Here is a 19,566-nt window from a genome sequence, read left to right as displayed (position 1 = left end):
ACATCTGAGCTTCCGTGGCTAGCCTCCAAGAAACAGAAAAGGCTATAATGTCTGAAAGCTAATATGGAGTTGGGGATGGATGGGCCAGACTGCAAGATGAATGGAAAGCAGTGTGGTCTGTAGAGTGTTCGAATTTTTTTTTTTTCAAAAGGAATTTTTTACCCCAGGCCAGAAGCCTTTGTGTCAGGGAGACTGTCTCATTTCTCTGCTCAAAGGCTGTCAGAGATGACTGAGATTTGAGAGCAGTTTCTGATGTTGACGAGGTCAAGGGAGGCAGCACTGCGAACCATCAGTCACTCAATCAGCGGTGAGCTGAGGAGACACGTGAGCCCCACAGTGAAACCTGGAAAGCCGTTCTCTCCCGAGGAACAGAGGGGCAGGGGGAGGGGCAGATGAGAGAAAGGAAGAAAAGACACAGGTCAAATGGTCACTACAAAGTTTACCACATTAGTATGCAGCTGGAATCAGAGAAACTTTCTCAGTCCCAGCTGGGAGTGTTCTGAAGAAAGAGGTTGACTAGAGGCAAAAATCATATTAATATTACTGTGCTTAATCAATATATGAAACCCTCCAATGTACTTTTGCAAGGCTGCTCCGTAAAGTTAGGACCTGCAGTGCTTCTGCTTCCGCAGGATTGTGTTTGCAAACAGTGCAGGTCAGGGGCGTCTAGACTTAGACCATGGGAATTCGTACTAGTGATGTATTCCCTGCCTCAGGGATCAGCGGGGTTTGCACAAAACCGGTCAGGCTGTGGCCCAGCCACCCTTCTTTTCAAAATCAGGCACTGGTTCCAGAGAAACAAGCCTCAGTGGATGGGGCAACACTTTGCTCTGGTAAGGATGGACCCGTGGAAGCCACTATGTGCCCTTTCTGTCGGTCAACCCCCACAGGGCCAACCGGAAGCCTTAAAGCCAGGAGTGTCTCCTAAAATCTTAAATGAAAATGTGAAGATTTCCCAGATTTCAATGTCTGTTTGGGATCAAATGTAAAGAATATCTCAAATCCAGTGACTTGGCCAAATATCTTTACACCCTTCTTGAAACTTCCAAGGTTGGCCAAAGCCAACAGGCCCAATAGAGTCTACCCAGAGATATCGAGAAAAGGTATCTTTCTATTAGAAATCTATAGAAATATTTCCCAATTTGGAAGTTGGTTTTCCAATTCCATTTATCTAGTTCAATGGTTCTCAACTGGAGGGAGCCATTTGGAAATGTGTAGAGATACTCAAGTAGGATAGAAGCCAAGAATGCTGCTCTAACGTCTTACAGTGCACAGGTCACATACCCTTTTCAAAACAAAGAGTCATATGCCTCAAGGTGTCAATAGTACTAAGGTTGAGAAACCACTGCTGGTTAAAATTAGGATACTCTGATTACCAGCTAAGGAAAAAAGCCTCTCAAATCATTTCATTCACTATCCGAAAATCATGATCCAGGGCCCGTACACTTGTGTTCCTCTGCACTTCTTCTTTCCTTTATTACTCCTCCTGTCCCCCATGCCTTCTGTCTGTAAGTATACAAATTAAATTGTTTTTATTCAACATCAAGAGTACAAAGTTCCATGCACCTGTCATAATGAAGGGGTCTGTAGCTTGTTACCCTTATAAAAATGGTAGGCAACTCTGAGTTGATCAGTGAGACAATTTGATAAATGTACATTTGTCAAACCCTTTGGAGTCAGGCCAACCTGACACCAGACAAGTTCATAGCTCCTGAAATCCTAATATTTAGAATTAGGAACCTGGAAAAAGCCAGCTGACTCTCCCTACCTTCACCCTCAGGAGGAGGAAAGGGGCTAGAGTGAGATTTTCTCTTTTCCTCCACTATCTTGTGTTACAAGTGGTCATGGGGAGCATGTTCCATGGTTATGGGGAGCTTGGAGCTCCTGGTGGCCCCCATTAGCCTTTTTACTTTCTTTCTTTTTTAAAAAAGATTTTATTTATTTATTTGACAGAGAGAGAGAGACAGTGAGAGAGGGAACACAAGCAGGGGGAGTGGGAGAGGGAGAAACAGGCTTCCTGCTGAGCAGGGAGCCCGACGCAGGGCTCAATCCCTGGACCCTGGGATCATGACCTGAGCCGACGGCAGACACTTAACAACTGAGCCACTCAGGCACCCCCACATTAGCCTTTTTAGAGCTTTGTATGGAAGTCCTCTTTCTCAAATAGCTTCTTGGACTTTTCTTTTCAGCACTACTGCTCTCAGCACTTCATCTGTGTTTCTTCTTATAGAGCTTCCAAGAGGAAGTTCCTTTTCTCCTTGCCCGCCCATTAGTCTCATTTCTCTGTTCTCCCTCTAAATTTGGTAGCATCTGCACATTTCCTGACTGTGTTCCTAGTTCCTTCAACCGGATCATAAAGAGAAATGTTCAATAGCACTGAAACAAGCTCCATTGTCCTCTGGGGTACTTCACCCAATTGGGTACACTGCCATTTACCTTGGCTTTGCCTCCAGTTTCTTGGCTCAAGTCCTTAATTACTTAAAAGTTGCTGTTGGTGGTCCTCATCATCTTTAAAATTAAGTATATTTCTGAATATTTCCATTATCTTTTCTTGGTGGTTAAAACCTCAGTGGGTTTAAACCTCATGGGCTCAAACCATGAACTCTTCTGTACCCCCATACACTAAGTTTCAAGTGAACTCTAGAGTGATTCTTAGAATACCATGCTTTTTAATAACGTAAGTCAGAGATGATTAAATTGTTAATGCATCCTGCTTGGTTCTTCATTTGACATCATAGAAAGTCACCGTTTGGCTCACAGGAAAAAACTAACTCTATGCCTAGTCCCCAACTTCTTTCCTCCACCTTGTTGTCAAACACCAAATGCAAACCTTGTCTACACTCCTCTCTTCGAGAATCACAGAGCTACATTAGAGGCAGGTATTTCAGAATACAGAACACCCTGTGTTCTGTAGGATGGCCCAAGCGGGTACCTGATGGAATAAATCAAGGTCCACTTCACAGAGAGCCTCTCCATGCCACTCCTTCCCTGGATGCAAACTTGTCAGAGATTCCCTCTTTTGGTTTTGAAAACTGGTTGCCCCCAACCCAGTTTCAGAGAGACAGGTTATTTTAAGATGACAAGTATTGCGATGAAGTTCTGCGATCTTTGATGATGCAAGCCTTAAGATGCGGGTCACTAATGCATTTCCTACAAATAGAATACTGCCATGTAAATTCATGTCTATTTTTCTAGATTTCATATGAAACCACTCATTCATTCAGCATGTACTAATTCCAGGCCTATGATGGCCCAGACACTATTCTAGGTGTTGAAGATGGAGTGCTGAACAAGAGGAAAATAACCTGCCTCCAATGGAGCCTAAAATTCAAGTGGAACAGGATAAACTAATAAACAAGGAAATGCTGGTATGTTGTCAGGTAGTGATAAGTGCTACATTAAGAAAAATAAAGCAATGAAACGAATAGAGAATGCTGTGTGAGATAATAAAGTGGCTATTTTAGGTAGGATGATAAGGGAAGTCCTCCCTGACAGGTGGCATTTAACACAACCTGAATGAAAAGGGAAGCCAGTCAGGTGAAGATTTGGGAGAAGCACTTTCTAGAAGTGAAATTCAGAGGTTTGGACAGCAATGAATCTAGCATGGCCACAGCAAGGAGGTCACTGCAACTGGAGAGAGTGAGAGAGAAGCAAGATCTGAGATGTGGATGGAGGCCGGGGCACACAGACCCCGTGGAAAAAACGCCGAAGGGTGTGTGGCTGCCGTAATGTATTATTACGAACTGGGTGGCTTCAAACAACAGAAAATTTTTATCTCACAGTTCTGGAGGCCAGAGATCTGAAATCAAGGTGTCATGAGGATTAGATCCCCCTGCCAAGATGTGAGGGGGAATCTGTTCCATGCCCCTTTCCTATCCTAGCTCCTGCTGGCTGCTGGCAATCCTTGGCCTCCCTGGCTTGTAGACACATCACTCCAATTTCTGCCTTTGCCTTCACATAGCCTTCTTCTCCACATCTGTAGCTCCCAACTTTTTCTCTGCCCTCCACTTATAAGTACAACTGTCATTGAATTTCAGGTTCACCTTAAACCCAAGGTGATCTCATTTCAAGATCCTTAACTTAATTACATCCACAGACCTTTTTTTTTTTTTTTTTTTCAAATTAAGTCATTTCAAGGGTTCCTGGAGTCAGGACAGAATCATATCTTGGGATGGGGGGGCACTATTCAACCCCCTACAGAGAGCCAGCAGAAGATTCAAACAGGGATTTGACCTCACCTGGTATGTTTTAAAGGATCATGCCATACGCCGTATAGTCAGGTGAGGACAAAGGCAAAAGCATGGAGACGACGCACACTTTCCAGTGGATTCGACTGCTTTTGATTTGCCCCTTTGTTTTTGGGTAGGACAGCCTAATTTCAGCATTGAGGTAAGAAGAGAGAATGTTTCTTTTCTGTGCACAAGAGGGTCATTACTAATGTTCTAATGGACAGGCTATATAATAAATCCACCAAAGTTTCAGTTAGAAAGGATCAAGGTATCACCCTACATAGCAAAATGTTCATGGAGTCATCGTACAGAACACGATCTTTATAACGACTAATAATAATGACTTTTTACAAAGTGCTTACTAAACACCAGGCACTGATCTACTTGCGTTATACACGTTATTTCTCACTGAATTTGAGTAGTAGTCAGTGGGAGAGATATCATTAATTCTCTTTTGCTTCTAAGGTCCTATAATTTGAAAAATTCAGATCTAGAGTCATCATGAGCTACAGTTTGGGTTCTAACCGCTAACGTAGACCATCATTATCAATAATTCCTTTTTTTTCAAATTCTAATTTAGTATTATTATTGAATTGAATATTTCAAACATTGGATTGCACTTGATTCCGGACTCAGTTTAAAATCCAACTTGCTCACCTAAACAATTACCATGTAGACTGCTCTTCACTGCTAACTCAGCAGGGGCACAGAGGGAAAAGTACTGCCCATTGTGCTTATCAATACTCTATCTTATTTCAGATATGAGTGATCCTCTCCAACATGGGGGGGGTACTAGGTAGGTCATATCTAAAATATCATACTTAGCAATACTTAGTGAATTGATGATCAGTGGTAACTGATAATATTTCCAAAAATGATGCAACCAGACTAAGTACCTCCTGATGGAAATATAGAACACCACCCAGTAAGGAGTGTCACTTCTCCCTTCCTCCCCCTGCCAAAAAATCAGGTCTAATTTAATCAAGCTTCTACATCTAATTATCAGCTCACAGGAAATATAAGGCATGTTCAGCAACACCAAGGAGATAAAATCAGCAAATTCCAAATGGTGGGAAACTCTAAGGACAACTGATGAAAAAATAAAGAAGGAAATTACAGATTCAAAAGACTAAAGAGAAATATCAATCAAGTATGGCAAGCAAACAAACTGTTAATTAGATGTATTATATAATTATAAATTTGCAGGAAATGAAAGAGTCCAACGATGCCATGAATTGGTATCGATAAAAAAAAGGAATTTTCGTTAATTATTGTACGTGTGACAACAGCACTGTGGTCATATTTTTGTCCTTACCTTTGGAAATATATTTAAGGAAACCAGATGAAACAGTGTCTCTGGGTTTGCGTCAAAATAATCTGAGAGGTGGGGGTGTTCCTGAAACAAGACCAGCCATGAGTTGATAGCCGCGGATGTAAGTAATGGGTGCCTCGGCATCACACAGTATGATCCTGTTTTTATGCATGTTGAAAATTTCCAACATTAAAGTTGCAAAAAACCTTAAGAAGTCCAAAATATACATAAAATATAAAATAAATGTTATACGTGCTCATTGTAGAAATCTGGAAAGCACAGAAAAAAATTTTAAATAATTTTATGAAACTACTTATAATGTTGCCCCCATTAAATCAACTACCAAGTACTCAGGACACCTGCTATCTGCTTTTTGGGACTGTGTTCTAATTTCAGTGCAGCAAATAGAATGAAGAGCTTCTGTGCAGTTTGAAGAAACTATTCTTTGAAAACATTTTTCCTTAGGTCTCTGCATGTTCCCCTACCTCCAGGTCAAAACGAAGCACGACTCAAGAAATACATTCTCCTCGTGTATAACTAAACTTCAGTGCATAGCTACAGAAGACCAAATCTGGGTCTAGGTTTGCAAACCAAATATTTAAGTGCAAGAAGAGCTTTCACACAAACACCCATCCAGATTGAAGCTTTTAAGGCTTTTATTGCAGGGCTCTTGCTTTGCTGGGGTCTTGCTCCCTCTTCCTCCTTCCCTTCTTCCAGATACAACAATATCGTAATTAAGTGTCTCTTCTAGAAGCTTAGAGTTTATCCTCTTCTGGAGTATATACCAACCAAATAACAAACTAAGAGAGGTACACAGAACTTCACAACAGTCACTGCCATTTAGGATTGTTATTCCCAACGGGCTGGAAAAGTCTGTGGGAGCGATGGGTAAGCCTCTACCATGATTCCACATGGAAAGTGCCGTGTCTTTCTGCAGTTAAATCCTGTCCTAATGAGCTCACAAAGGGATCCTGGTTTCCTTCCTGTGGCAAGTGTTTTTCTGGCTGCTGCTTCTGCATCAGACAGCTGTGGCATTTGTCACTGGGACTGTTAAGACAATTTCCCCATTCTAACAAGATTTTACTTTTGAGTAAAATAATTTTTCTCAGGATGGCTTTAGATTTTTTTTTATATATCCATAATCAGTTTTCAATGAAGGGTGGATTTTTTGTCCGCATTCGGAAGTGATTTATATTAGGCATTTGAAAGACAAACATGGACATTTTTATTATTTTTTAAAATTTCTTTAAGCAAGCAAGCGAGAGAAATCCAACAACAACTTGGAGTAGATTTACAGTTAGTTCTTCCCCAACCCTTTGTCTTGCCCTGGAGCCTGATGGGACTTGAGTGTCCTTGGAGGAATGGCAGAGGGAAATGCTAGGGGCCAATTGCTGATTTTATCATTCAAACACAAAATTTGTTACACCACTTTATCGGTCACAGGGAAAGCAATTATATTGTGGTTCAATTTTCCACTCAATGGCTGTACTGGGGATCAAAGTCAGTTTTTATGATGGGAAAAAATGTTTTGCTATTTTATTTGTTACTTAAAATAAAGAAGTACGTTATTATAATGCTTTCTGAGGTTTTCCCACCCCAACCCCTACTCCTTCATGAGGTACAGTGGATTATTTTGGCTTTCTCCCTTCCTTTGATTAAATAATCAGTATTCTTCCTGTCCTCTAAAGCGTATTTCACTGTAGAAATGAAATTGGCACGGTTTAAGGCAACACAGCATTAGGACTCTAATCATAGCCACAAAGAGCAAAACCTGCCCTACGCTATTTATTCTTCCCTAGACCGGTACTTTTTCAAAATCAGCAGGCATTGTAATGGTTTCTGTGTGTGTACAGATTGTCATGTGTTTTGTAGGATGTTATGCTGTGCGCTGTGTTATGCTTCCTCTCTCCCGTCTTTATCTTATGTGAGATAATTAGCACATCATTCTGCTGCATTTAGAACTCCTTTTTTGCTACAGAAATAGGGATGTGGGCTTGGGTATGAAGGATTCATGTGGAATTATTGGTAAAAATTATCCATTTTCATTAAAAAATAACATAGGATGTTCTCTCTTGAATTACAACCTTTTTGTCTTATTGTCTATTCTCTTTGCAATAAGGGATCTGAAGTCAGTAAAATTTAAACTATCCAAACCAAGGAGAAGTTATCATTTTTCTAGAGCTCTAACTTCAGGACGAGTTGATGATTAGCCCTTTTTGTTTTAAAGTTCCAATTTTAAACCAAGAAATCCGGTGACAGAAACCTCCAATAATTGTGCTGTGGGTCTATAGTTTGTAATAGGACAGAATAGCTAAGTGAAAACTAATACTTTTTATTGCACATTTACTCATATTTGTTAGGGAAACAGAGAAAAGTGACAACTACTTCCCTCTTTCAAATGATATCAAGTTTACATTGACATTTCTTGTTGGTTTCAACTTCTACAATTTGATTGCGATCATCTGTATTTTTTCTGGTCTCCTGCTAATTGCCTCCAGGCTCAAACAGTCTTACAACACATCCTCTGAATCCAGGAGCAGAGAATTCTGGAATCTGCTGTAGGTGACTAATTACTGCAGTAGCTGAGTGATGGTCTAGCTACCACGGTACACTTTTGTCCTCCCTGTGGAGCTTCAGGCGATGGCGGGAGAGCTGAGCATGAGGCCCCATAAAGGTCTGTGTGGGGAGGCAGAGGAGTGCGCCCCAGGAGATCGGAGCCACCAGCTGGCTAGTGCCAGCCAACCTCGTTTCTGCACATCCTTGGTATTTCGGTCTCGGTTTTTGATGTGGATGAGGGTGACTTCTAACTTTGGGAGTAGGAGAGTCTCCCCCTCAGCACTTCCCCTATAGGCTTTGCCCTCTCTTAGAAGTTTAAAGAGCTTTTTAAATAACACTGAATTTTATGACTTGGGGCAAGAAATTGGGCCTCAGAAAAAGGCAAACGTGCACCTGAGAAAGATATTTTTGAGAACTACAGCCACTGTTTGTTGAGAGTTCATGATAATCCAGTCTCTGTGTATATGGTATATTATACATTATATTCTTGGAGCAATCCTGCAAGGCATGAACTATTATTCCCCATTTTTTAGGATGAAAAGGCTCAAGACCCTAAAATCTATTTAAACTACTCTTTAACCTGTTTGCCAAACTCGCCTAGAACACTTGCTTACTATATGGTAAAGAGTATATAGATATCAATATTAGCCAGTCCAAATATAACAATAATCCTCATCTAATGATAAACACCATCTTCCAAAGCTTTAAGTTCATTTTCTTACCCTTACATATTCCAAAAGTTCTTTATCACAAAGACCTCTAATTAATTTTGACTCAAAAATTTAACTTATTTTGGCAGACTAATACAAATTTAACTTTTCCATAGTAGTCCTACGGCTTAGACAGTGTTCTGAACCTGTGAGAATATCATTATTATATCTTAATAAATGTATCAAAAGCTGGAAATGAGCTATTATTTTGGCCTGAACTGGGCTGAAGTCAGTTTTATTCTATCAAACAGTATGCAACTTTTTCAATTTAGTAACTAGCATAGTGACTAAATACTGTTATTTAAAAAATTATTTTCATTTAGATGCTTCCATGTCAACTATACCAACTGTTTTTCTTTCCTATTACTTTCAGTGAACTTAATACTGAGTCCTATTCATCTTGTGATAATCCAGTCAATCAATTAATAATTTACCTACAAATGGCCAGCTCAAGCCAGAGGCAAAACAACCTGATTTTGGTCAGTACATGGAAAAAAGTAATTGGAGTGGGAATGAGTGTCTTAAATATCTAGCCTTTAAAAACAGGATTATCTAAATGGAATATAGTGAACATAATCCTAAGTATTGTCCCATGTTCCCAATGGGTTGTCCTACATATAGATTAGTTGGTTGCCATGACACCAAACTCTTCATTTTATGCCATATGATATTGCGAATAAGACTAGTTCTCTCTACTATGGTGCTATGATGCATTTTAAAGAACATTTTAAAACTTTCTTTGAATTGTGAACCAAATTTTTAAAGAGTCTATTTAGGATGTTTTTTCCTATTTTATGTAATTTTTATGTTAACTCCTCTGTATAAAAGCTCCAGTTCTAATAAGAACACAAAACTGAATACCTTGTAAGCCATTTCATTACCCTCTCCTTTCAGAACATCTAGAATGTAGATCTCCAAATTTAGAAAATAGATGGGGGGGGATTAGTAATGATTCCATTTCTTTGGAATTTTTCACTTTACCTACGGAATAATGGATTTTTAAAATTCCAAATTGTCCTTGCTTATTTATTTTAGCACTTATTACATTTGCATTTTTATTATCTGTTTACCTGTTTTCATTCCTTACTACACAATGCCCTTCTCAAGGGCGGAATCCCTGACTTTCTTATTTTTTCTTACTCCAGTGCTTAACACATATAAGGAACTCAAATATTGTTGTATTAGTGAAGTAATTAATAAACTACATATGACTCGAAACAACTTTTCGGAAATGTATATATATATATATATATATATATATATATATATATATATATATATAAATATATATGTGCATAGTTGTTTTTTTCTTTAATTCCTTCACCTCTCAGACACACTAAGAGCTCTTCATAAATCAGTTCCAACCTGTTCTGCAGTCTTTTTAGTTCTTACAGAAAACATATAGCATAACTTTTCATAAAGAAATATTATGAAGCTAGATTCTTCCACTCTGAGAAAATTTCCATAGAATTACAAAGAATGCATTGAGCCAAACACTTTCTACTGCAGTTTTCAGAGCAAACACTTTTTTATGTCCTTTTTTCCTTTGGCAGCACAAAGAAGTAAGTGAAAATAAATTTTCAGATAAACAAATAAACAAACAATTTTATCCCCAATTCTCTAAGTCCTCCAATCCCGAACTTCTATTTACAAACACTGGATTTCAAATAGCATCATCGGTAAATACAGCTGCCCTTTCCAGCTTAAAAGCATAGCTGATGAGAGACATGATGATTGCTTAAAACATCCTAAGGGTATGAAAACTAAAGTGGAGAAAGAATTATTTAGGCATAGCTAAAGCATAACTAAAGGGAGATATAACTGGATGGAGAAATACTAAATTTAAAAAAAGAATAATTTCAGGGAAAGAATCAGTATATAAAAAAAACCCTCAAACTTTCTTAACAGTCTATTGGGCTGTGGAATTGGTTCTAATGGAAAGTACTAGAAAAAAGTCATGAGTGCTTAAAACTAAACCAAAAACTACCAAGGATGAAACACCGATGAGGACAGCCTCACACACGCAAAGTGTGTGTCAGTGATGAAATAAAGTCTTTCCTACTTTTAAGCATCTTGATTTTAAGAAATGAAATCCTAATGTTTCTCCTAATTCAATTTTCCAAGAAAATATGCTAAGCAGAGCACCTATAAATCATTTCTAACAGCCTTCAAGTAAAGTCCTACTTTTTGTCCACAAAGTTAATGACTGTTTACACATAAACACACACACACACACACACACACACACACACACACACACATACACACACACACACACACTTCTAAAGTTGATACCCTATTTTCTCTTACAGCATATGTGCTCTGTTCTAAATAATTAAACAAGTAAAAGTCATACTCTTTGGCCTTTTCCTCCCAAACCTGTTTCTCTCCATATATAACCATACTTAGAGAAGCAGACAAATAAAGATCCATTGTTTGTCCTCCCCAGCTATAAAAACACCAAGATTCTTCAGCCTGACAAATTTAAATGAGTTGAAGGCATCTCCCACAAGGGAATCTATAGCGCTGGCTTATGGTCAGAGATAAATTTTTCAGTAAACCTGCACCAAGGGTGAGGAAGGGGAAACCTCCCTGATTTTTCTTCCCTCCCTTATCACTTATTTCAACTGCAGAATGGATAAGCAAAAATGGTCTCTTTTTCCTCTGAATTCCCAAAAAAGTGATTTCAGGTCAAACCAAAAAGATCCTATGTGATCCAAAAACTTGGGAATATAAGCAAGCAACTGTTATTCTGCCACGCGCCAACTGGGTTGCCTCTTTGACTGTGAGGCCATCCAGTTGTGATGGAAGGACTAGCGGAGGTGATCCATGAAATCGCTGGGTTGATACGGGAGCCACCTTCCTTCCAACATCCATTCCTCCTCTTGGTTTGGGTGATGATGGGCTAGGGTAATGTTTGGCACTCTTTGTTCATCTATTATTTGGGTTTTAATTGCCCTTAAACTTCCTCCTAGTCTCACTGAGTATTTACACATGCTTATTTTCCTGCTAAACACCAATGGATCTCAAATACAGAAAATAATTAAAAGTGAAGGTTGGGGGTGTGTCTTGGGGCAAACTCAGCTTTTATTTGTTTGAACTAATCTGACAAATCCATAAATTCAGTAAAGTGTTTAAGTAAACCAATTAGCACTCGGTTGAAGCTGTGATATGAATGGTGTATGTAGATCCAAACCTGAAGATTGTTGGGGTGGCATTTAAACTGCCTTCTCAAAGGAATTCTAGGCTTGAAATTAAGTCTAAATTGAAAATTTTGAGAATAAATCTTGTCTATTCAACTTATTATCTATGTGACCTTGAGCAAGTTATCTAACCTTATTGACCCTCGGTTTCTTCATCCATTCAGATGTGTGCATGGTGAGTGTATATCTTCAAATGGGAAAGGAGGCCTAATAGTATGTATTTTCTAGAAGTTTGTGAGCATTGGATGAGACGTGTGCTTAAGGAATGATATCATGCTACCTATAAGTTGCTGTATTAAATATGAATTTGTGAAACAATTACTATCAGCTAAACCACGAGTCTCGAAGTGTGATCCAGGGACACTTAAGTGTTCCAAAGACCCTTTCAGAGTACTGGCAAAGTCACACATTTTTATGATAGTACCAAGATTTTTTTTCTTAAGTCTCTTTCTCTCACAAGCATATCACAGAATTTTCAAGAATCTACACAGCATGTGATATCCAACACGTGAGCGCAGGATGAGACATTCAAAGAGATTTGCAGGATTGTAAAGGGGTCCTGAGAGAAATGAGTCTGAGAACCGCTGTGCTGAAGCACGTTAGTCCACTTTAGGTAGATGTGTCCTGAGATGAACCTGGGGGGGGGGGGGTTGGAATTACTCTGCAAAGGACCTCAGCTCTGCACCTCCCAGAGGTGAAGCCATGACCTTCTGTGCATGCTCTTCATTCACAGGAGCTGGAGTTCGGAATGTAAAATCCCATGATTAGATGCTAGTTTTAGTTATAAAAATGAAACCTGCGCAGGAATATGCATCATGGTTATATCTACTATTAATATCCAGAACTGGGAATTTATTGTCTTTCTTTAAATTCATCAGCAGTTTACTGAGGACCTACAGTGTGCCAAGCACTGTACTGGAATTTGCACAAATAGTCTCTTATTTGATCCTCAGAACCCTGTGATACAATTGTCATTATTTGCCCTTGGCGTACATGGCCTACTAGAAAGGCAGTTGAATGTCGCAGGGAAGGCATCGACTCTGGGAGCCTGACCATCTGATTTTAAATCTCAGCTCTGCCATCCACTAGCTGTGTGACCTCAGGCAGGGCACTTAAGTTCTCTGTGCTTCATTTTCCTTGTCCATAAAATGGGTATAATAATAGCCCTTAAATCATGCATTTGTTATGAGGATTATGTGAGTCAAACTATGTAAAGTGCTCAGAAGAATGTCTGGCATTTAATAATCAGCATATAATTTTTGCCATTATTATTTCTACAACCCAAATAATATTCTTGATTATAGAGTTAAACCTACCAGTTAACACACTCATGGACACCGTCGTGCTCATGGGCCAATCAGAAGATTTATTCTTGAGGGTGTATGGAGGCCAGAGGCATCAGGAGCTCAAACCCTGCATGGCCCAACCATCTTTCTCATTCTAAAGCTACATATTTCATTCCTTGCTCTGGCAAATGCACTCAGAACTGACTACCTTTGATATAGAGGTGAACCAGGGAACAAAAGCTGAGTCTATTCCAAGGATATATTTTTGATTGTCAGTTATGTGCCAGGAACAGTGAGGAGCACGGCAGAGGCACGGGGGCACTGCACCGTAGGCAGTCCCGTTAAGGAAACCATCAGGGATGTCTAGAATTAGAACATAGTGTGAGAGGAGAAGTTAAGAAGACAGTCTTGTTCACCAGGCTACAGGGCTTGAGTTGGCTCTGAAGACAAACAAGGATCACTTGAGTTTGAGGATTCAGAACAGCACGGTCAGGTCTATGCTTTAGAATTATCTTGGCTGTAAGCATGGAAGATGGATTGTAGACCATGGGACCAGAGTGGAGGTGAGGAGGTTAACTGAGAGATTGTTATCATATTTCCAGTGAGAGATTATGAGGGTTTGAACTCGGGGATGATGGTATAAATAAGGAAAATGGTGCATTTATGAGAAGTGTGTGTGTGTGTGTGTGTGTGTGTGTATGAAACAGTTTTTTAGAACTGGAAACTACATTATAAATCATCTAATCCTTCCTTCCCTCCTTCCCACCATCAACTTTGTTGATTAAAAACTGAAGGTAAATGTCTTGCAAAAGCCTCAGAGAGACAGAAAGGATTAGTGGAAAGAAAAAACAAATTTAATAATTTGACCGGGTTTCTAATCCTCCCTCTGTCCTTCACCTCTTTAAGATTCAGCTACTTATTTTCTGAAATGTAAATGAAACTACCTGTCCTGCCTGCCTCACAGATTGTTGAAGCAATCTGCCTAATGAGATAACATATTTGTAAGCACTTGGTAGCCTGTAAAACATGCTATGCACATAAATTATTATAATTTCTAGGTACTCTGATGCATTTTCCATTCTTTGCATCATGACAAAAGTGAAAAGCATTAGTGAAACTGAAAAAGAGAAAAGCTCTCCGTGGTGCCAGGAAGGAGGGGGCCTCCCCAGATTCTGACGGGCAGATCCATCACCCACCCAGAGGAAAGAACAGGGCTGGTTTCCAGGACCTGAGAAAAGTTGATGACACCGGGCTGCCACGTTCGGGGACATCTGTGCTTCCCACTCCTTCTCTGAAAGTGAGAGATGATGTTCGCTCATGGTCCAAGAGTGAAGAGAAGTCATTTCATTTTAGATAAAAATGAATGAAACATCAGGGCATTGCAAGTCTCCCAGTACATGGTCAAAGCTTGCTAATAGATACCAGGAAGTATTTATAGGTCACACTGAGAAGCAATTCACATTGAGAGTGTCACATTGGCTTCAATCCACTAAAGGATTAGTAGTCAGGAACTTTTTATGTTACATCATATTTTCAACACCTTTGCTTCTCTCTCTTCCTCCCACACCCTCCTTATCTTCGTCTCCATCTGTTTCTCTCTCTCTCCATCTCCATCTCTCTCTCTGTGTCTCATTGTATAGAATATTACATGGCAAAGTATTACCATTTTAGTTAGTAAGTTGAGCCCTGGGTTAATGTAATGAATATAAATGGAAATAGCCTTTTTTGGAGGAAGAGTTATAAAACCAAACTCTCTGATTGCTATCAACCTGGGAAAATGAATTCCTCAGCAAGAAGCAAAACAAAACTAGTGTTCTCATATTTATTTAAGATTGGGAAGTTAAGATTGACTATACCTCTATACTCTATGAAATTTCCCTGAACCAACTACAAGCTCCTATAAAAAAATACAGAATTCTGCAAAGGCGTGCATTAAAAACGCAAAGGGTGATAGGGAAAAAAATGAGATTGGGGCAGACCACTTAAATAAAACTCTGTAGTTAAGCCCAAACAACAACAAAAAATAATAATCTGAGTAAAAATTGCAGCACAAGGAAAAACAAATGATGATAATTCACAGATCCTGAAAAAGCTTTTGATAAAATTCATCCTTCATCTCAATAAAAAAAATACAACAGCAGGGGCAACTGGGTGGCTCAGTCAGTTAAGTGTCCGACTCTTGATTTTGGCTCAGGTCATGATCTCAAGGTTGTGAGACTGAGCCCTGTGTCAGGTTCTGTGCTGAGTGTGGAGTCTACTTAAGGTTCTCTCTCTCTCCCTCTCATTCTGCCCCTCCCTTCCTTCACTTTCTCTCTCTCTTACAGGAAAAAAAACACAAAAGGAAAAAATATATATATATATGTATACACACACACACACACACACACACACACACATGCATACACATACACCTCTTAGTCCTAAAGCCAGCATCTTATTAAGGGGGAAATAGAGGCATTTCCATCAAAATTAGTCAACAAAACAAGGATGCCCACCATCTGCACTGCTGTTTAATGTATAGAAGGCATTTGTCAATGCACTAGATGAAAAAATTCAACTAGAGACACAGAAATTAGGGTGGGGGAGAGTGTCATTTTTTTGAGGATGATATGATAATAATTTGAAAAGCCTAGAATATCAAATGATAAAACTACTCAAACAGTGAAATAATTCAATCAGGTAGCAGGATACAAAGGTAATACCCAGAAATGAACAGCCTGCATAGACAGTAAAAGAGAGGACACTTTGGAAGAGAAAAACACATTTTTGATTACTTACGAACATCTTTAAAAAGAGATGTGCAAAACCTGTATGATGAAAACTTTAAAATATTCCTGAAAGTCACAGCAGAAACTGAACTATACAGATATTTCTTTATCTTATGTAGGATGACCCCACAGCATAAAAGTATTAATTCTCCCTGAGTTAACTTATAAATTTGATACACATAAATTTAATGTAAAAATATGAATCTTTATTATGAAACTAGAAAATTTTTTTAAAACATTTCATTTATTCATTTGACAGAGAGAGAGAGCACACAAGTGGGGGAAACAGCAGAGGGAGAGGGAGAAGCAGGCTCCCCGCTGAGCAAGGAGCCTGATCCGGGACTCAATCCCAGGATTCTGGGATCATGACCTGAGCCAAAGGCAGACAACTTAACTAACTGAGCCACCCAGGTGCCCCGAAACTAGAAAAATCTTAATTGTGAAACCAGACAATCTTTATTATGAAACCAGATATTTTGTTGATACAAAAATTTATATGGAAAAATAACCATGCAAGAATGGCTAAGAAAAGACTGTGAAAGAAAAACTGAGTGGGGCACTAACTCAACCTGTCTTACAAATTAAACATGTATGATTAAAACTGTGTAGTAGTGGCACATGGAACAGTGGAGGAGAGTCAAAGTCCAGAAACAGACAGGAACCTATGGGAATGTAGAATATAATGAAAGTGGCGTCTCAAATCACAAAGACTCTGCTGTAACAATGGCATAACTATTTGGAAATAGAAGTAAAGTAGATGGATATCTTGTATCATGCACAAGAATACATTGCGAGTGGTCTGAGATCTAAATGCAGGCCTTGACACCACGTATAGAGGAAATTCCTTTATAAACTGGATATAATTGGGATGCCTGGGTGGCTCAGTGGGTTAAGCGTCCACCTTCAGCTCAGGTCATGATCCCAGGGTCCTGGGGTCCCGGGATCAGGTTGGCAACAAGCTCCTTGCTCAGCAGGGAGTCTGCTTCTCCCTCTGCCTGCCGCTCCCTCTGCTTGTGTTCTCTCCCCTTCCTGTCTCTCTCTGACAAATAAATAAAACCTTTTTAAAAAATTTAAAAAAATAAACTGGATATAGTTAGGAGAGGGGTTTTTATTGATTTTAAATCCAGAGCCACTAAAAGTGAAGAGTGATAATTTGCCTATACAAACATAAAAAAAAAAACAACCCAACTTTGCACAGCACAAAACACCATAAACAAAGCTAAAGCCAATGATGAACTAGTAAAAAATATTTGCAAAATATATCACAGAGAAAAAATGAACACTGTATATATGTGTGTGTATATGTGCGTATCCCAAAATATATCTAGATGTGCACGTGTAATCTTAAAAATTGAGGGTACAAGGACCCAAAACATGGCAAAAGACATGAATGGACAATTTACCAGGAAAGATAAAAATTAGGTCCTAAATATACAGAAAAAATATTCAACTTCACTCTTGGCGAGAGAAATGCCACATAAAGCTACTCTGAGTTACTTCACCTATCAAAAATTTTAAAAACTTGACAACGTATTTTGTTGGCACGTTAGGGAGCCAGGCACTCTTACGTAGGGGGATAAGTAGAAATGCGAATGGGTACAACCCTGTGGAGGAGAAACTGGCATATCTAACAAAACTGGGAAATTACACTAATGAGACATCTCCAAAAATAACTTTTTAAATACACATACCAAAGGTTACTGATTGCGTCATTGTTTTAAATAGCACGATCTGGGTACAAACTCGATGTCTGGGAGACTGATTAGAAGCAATGATGATACACTTACACAGTGAAGCACTATATCGCTGTTCGAAAAAAAAAATTGAAGATCTCTGTGAACTGGTATGTTGTGATTTCCAAGATACATGGTAAAGTGAGGAAAAAACAAGGTGCAAAAGGATATCTACTACGTCAGCTTTTGTTTAAGACCATTTAAAGAAAAAGTGAAGTCACAGGAACCAGTGAAGTAGACACTCGCGCTGAAGGAAGGCCCCTCTGTGACATTTTCAACTTTTTTCTGAAATCATATACAGCCAATGCTTTCCCTTTCAAGTATGAGAAAGCTTGCCCCTAGTTGTTACAAATTATAAACGCACTGAGGAAAATCATGTAAGAACCAACGTGATTTCCTCAGTATATTGATATTATTCCCCTTTACTGATAGCATATGAACCAAAAAACACATTGTAGCAGAACAGACTGTATAGTGCTAATAATTAGCACTATTTCAAGGAAATGGGTTCCCCTAAGACCAACAAAGTGAATTAGAAGCCCTGCTCTGCACTTGGTAGTTGTGTGCCATGAGCTCATGACTTAATTTCTCTGAGCCTCCGGTTTGTTTGTTTTTTTGAATCGGTAAAACTGAGATATTAGCAATGCTTACCTCATATGGTTGTTTTGACCATTAACTGAGACAATGCATGTAAATGCCTAGCACACATTCAATAAATAAAAGTACCTATTACCACTGTCTTTGTTAGCATCGTGTCCTTTCTTTGGCTGTGCCACAGCACTGAACTCTGTGTCTACGTCATGCAGACAACACAAGTGCGGGCGCACACACACACACACACGCACACGGACACAAATAGATATGTCCAAACACTATCCAGTCTTGTATCTCACAGCTCCTTCTCCTTTTCTCCAGCTTCATAATATTAAGTTACATTGTACATCAAATTCTTATTTTGATCTTGGGGACTCTGCTCACAAAGTCCTTTCCACTTGAGTGTCCCACTCCCCATTTTCTAATCCTATGTCAAGTCTAAATATCCCTTTAGCCTTTCCTACATCACTCAGAACCCACTGTGCTTCCATAGTTCATTGGTCTACAGCAGGCTTGAGTATATTGACTTGAAATGTTCTTCAGCTGTTTTCTGTGTTTACATCACTACAGCAACAAGCTTTTAAGCTTTCCGAGAGTGGGAGCCATCATTTATTCCTCTAACATACCCACCACAACACCTGGCAGTGTGTGTCATGTATTGTCCATTACCTTCGAACCTTTATCACACTGAATTGATTTGAAATGTGTCTATGTTTTAAATATGTTTCAAGCAAAAGGGATCAAGTATTACAGAGTGGTTCAGTAAAACTGACTACATATTTATAAAATCCCACCCCTGAGACTTGGTAACAAGGAATTTATGAATTATATTACACAAATTATGCCATCATATAATTTTGTCTATTAACCTCAAGGGGATGTTTTCAGTTGTGGAAATTTTTTGACAGGTTGTCATATTTCAATCCAAGTTATAACAGATTCTGACATTCTAAAAATCTTGATTTAATATGCCAGAAATAGACAGTGACTGTCACTGATGGTCTTGTCTGCGCTGAACTAAATTCATTCCTCAGGGTCATAGCATTGCATCTCAGCAATGAGATTTCAACACTGGTTCTGATCCAGGTCAATGAATAAGATATCATGCACCCAGGCTTTACATAGAAATAATAAATGGATTGTGGTTTTCTCCTCTGGCTATCAGGTTCTTTTTT

Source organism: Ursus arctos, unplaced genomic scaffold, assembly GCF_023065955.2.
Source record: "Ursus arctos isolate Adak ecotype North America unplaced genomic scaffold, UrsArc2.0 scaffold_29, whole genome shotgun sequence".
NCBI classification, from domain to species: Eukaryota; Metazoa; Chordata; class Mammalia; order Carnivora; family Ursidae; genus Ursus; species Ursus arctos.
Note: the sequence above shows the minus strand (reverse complement) of the source record.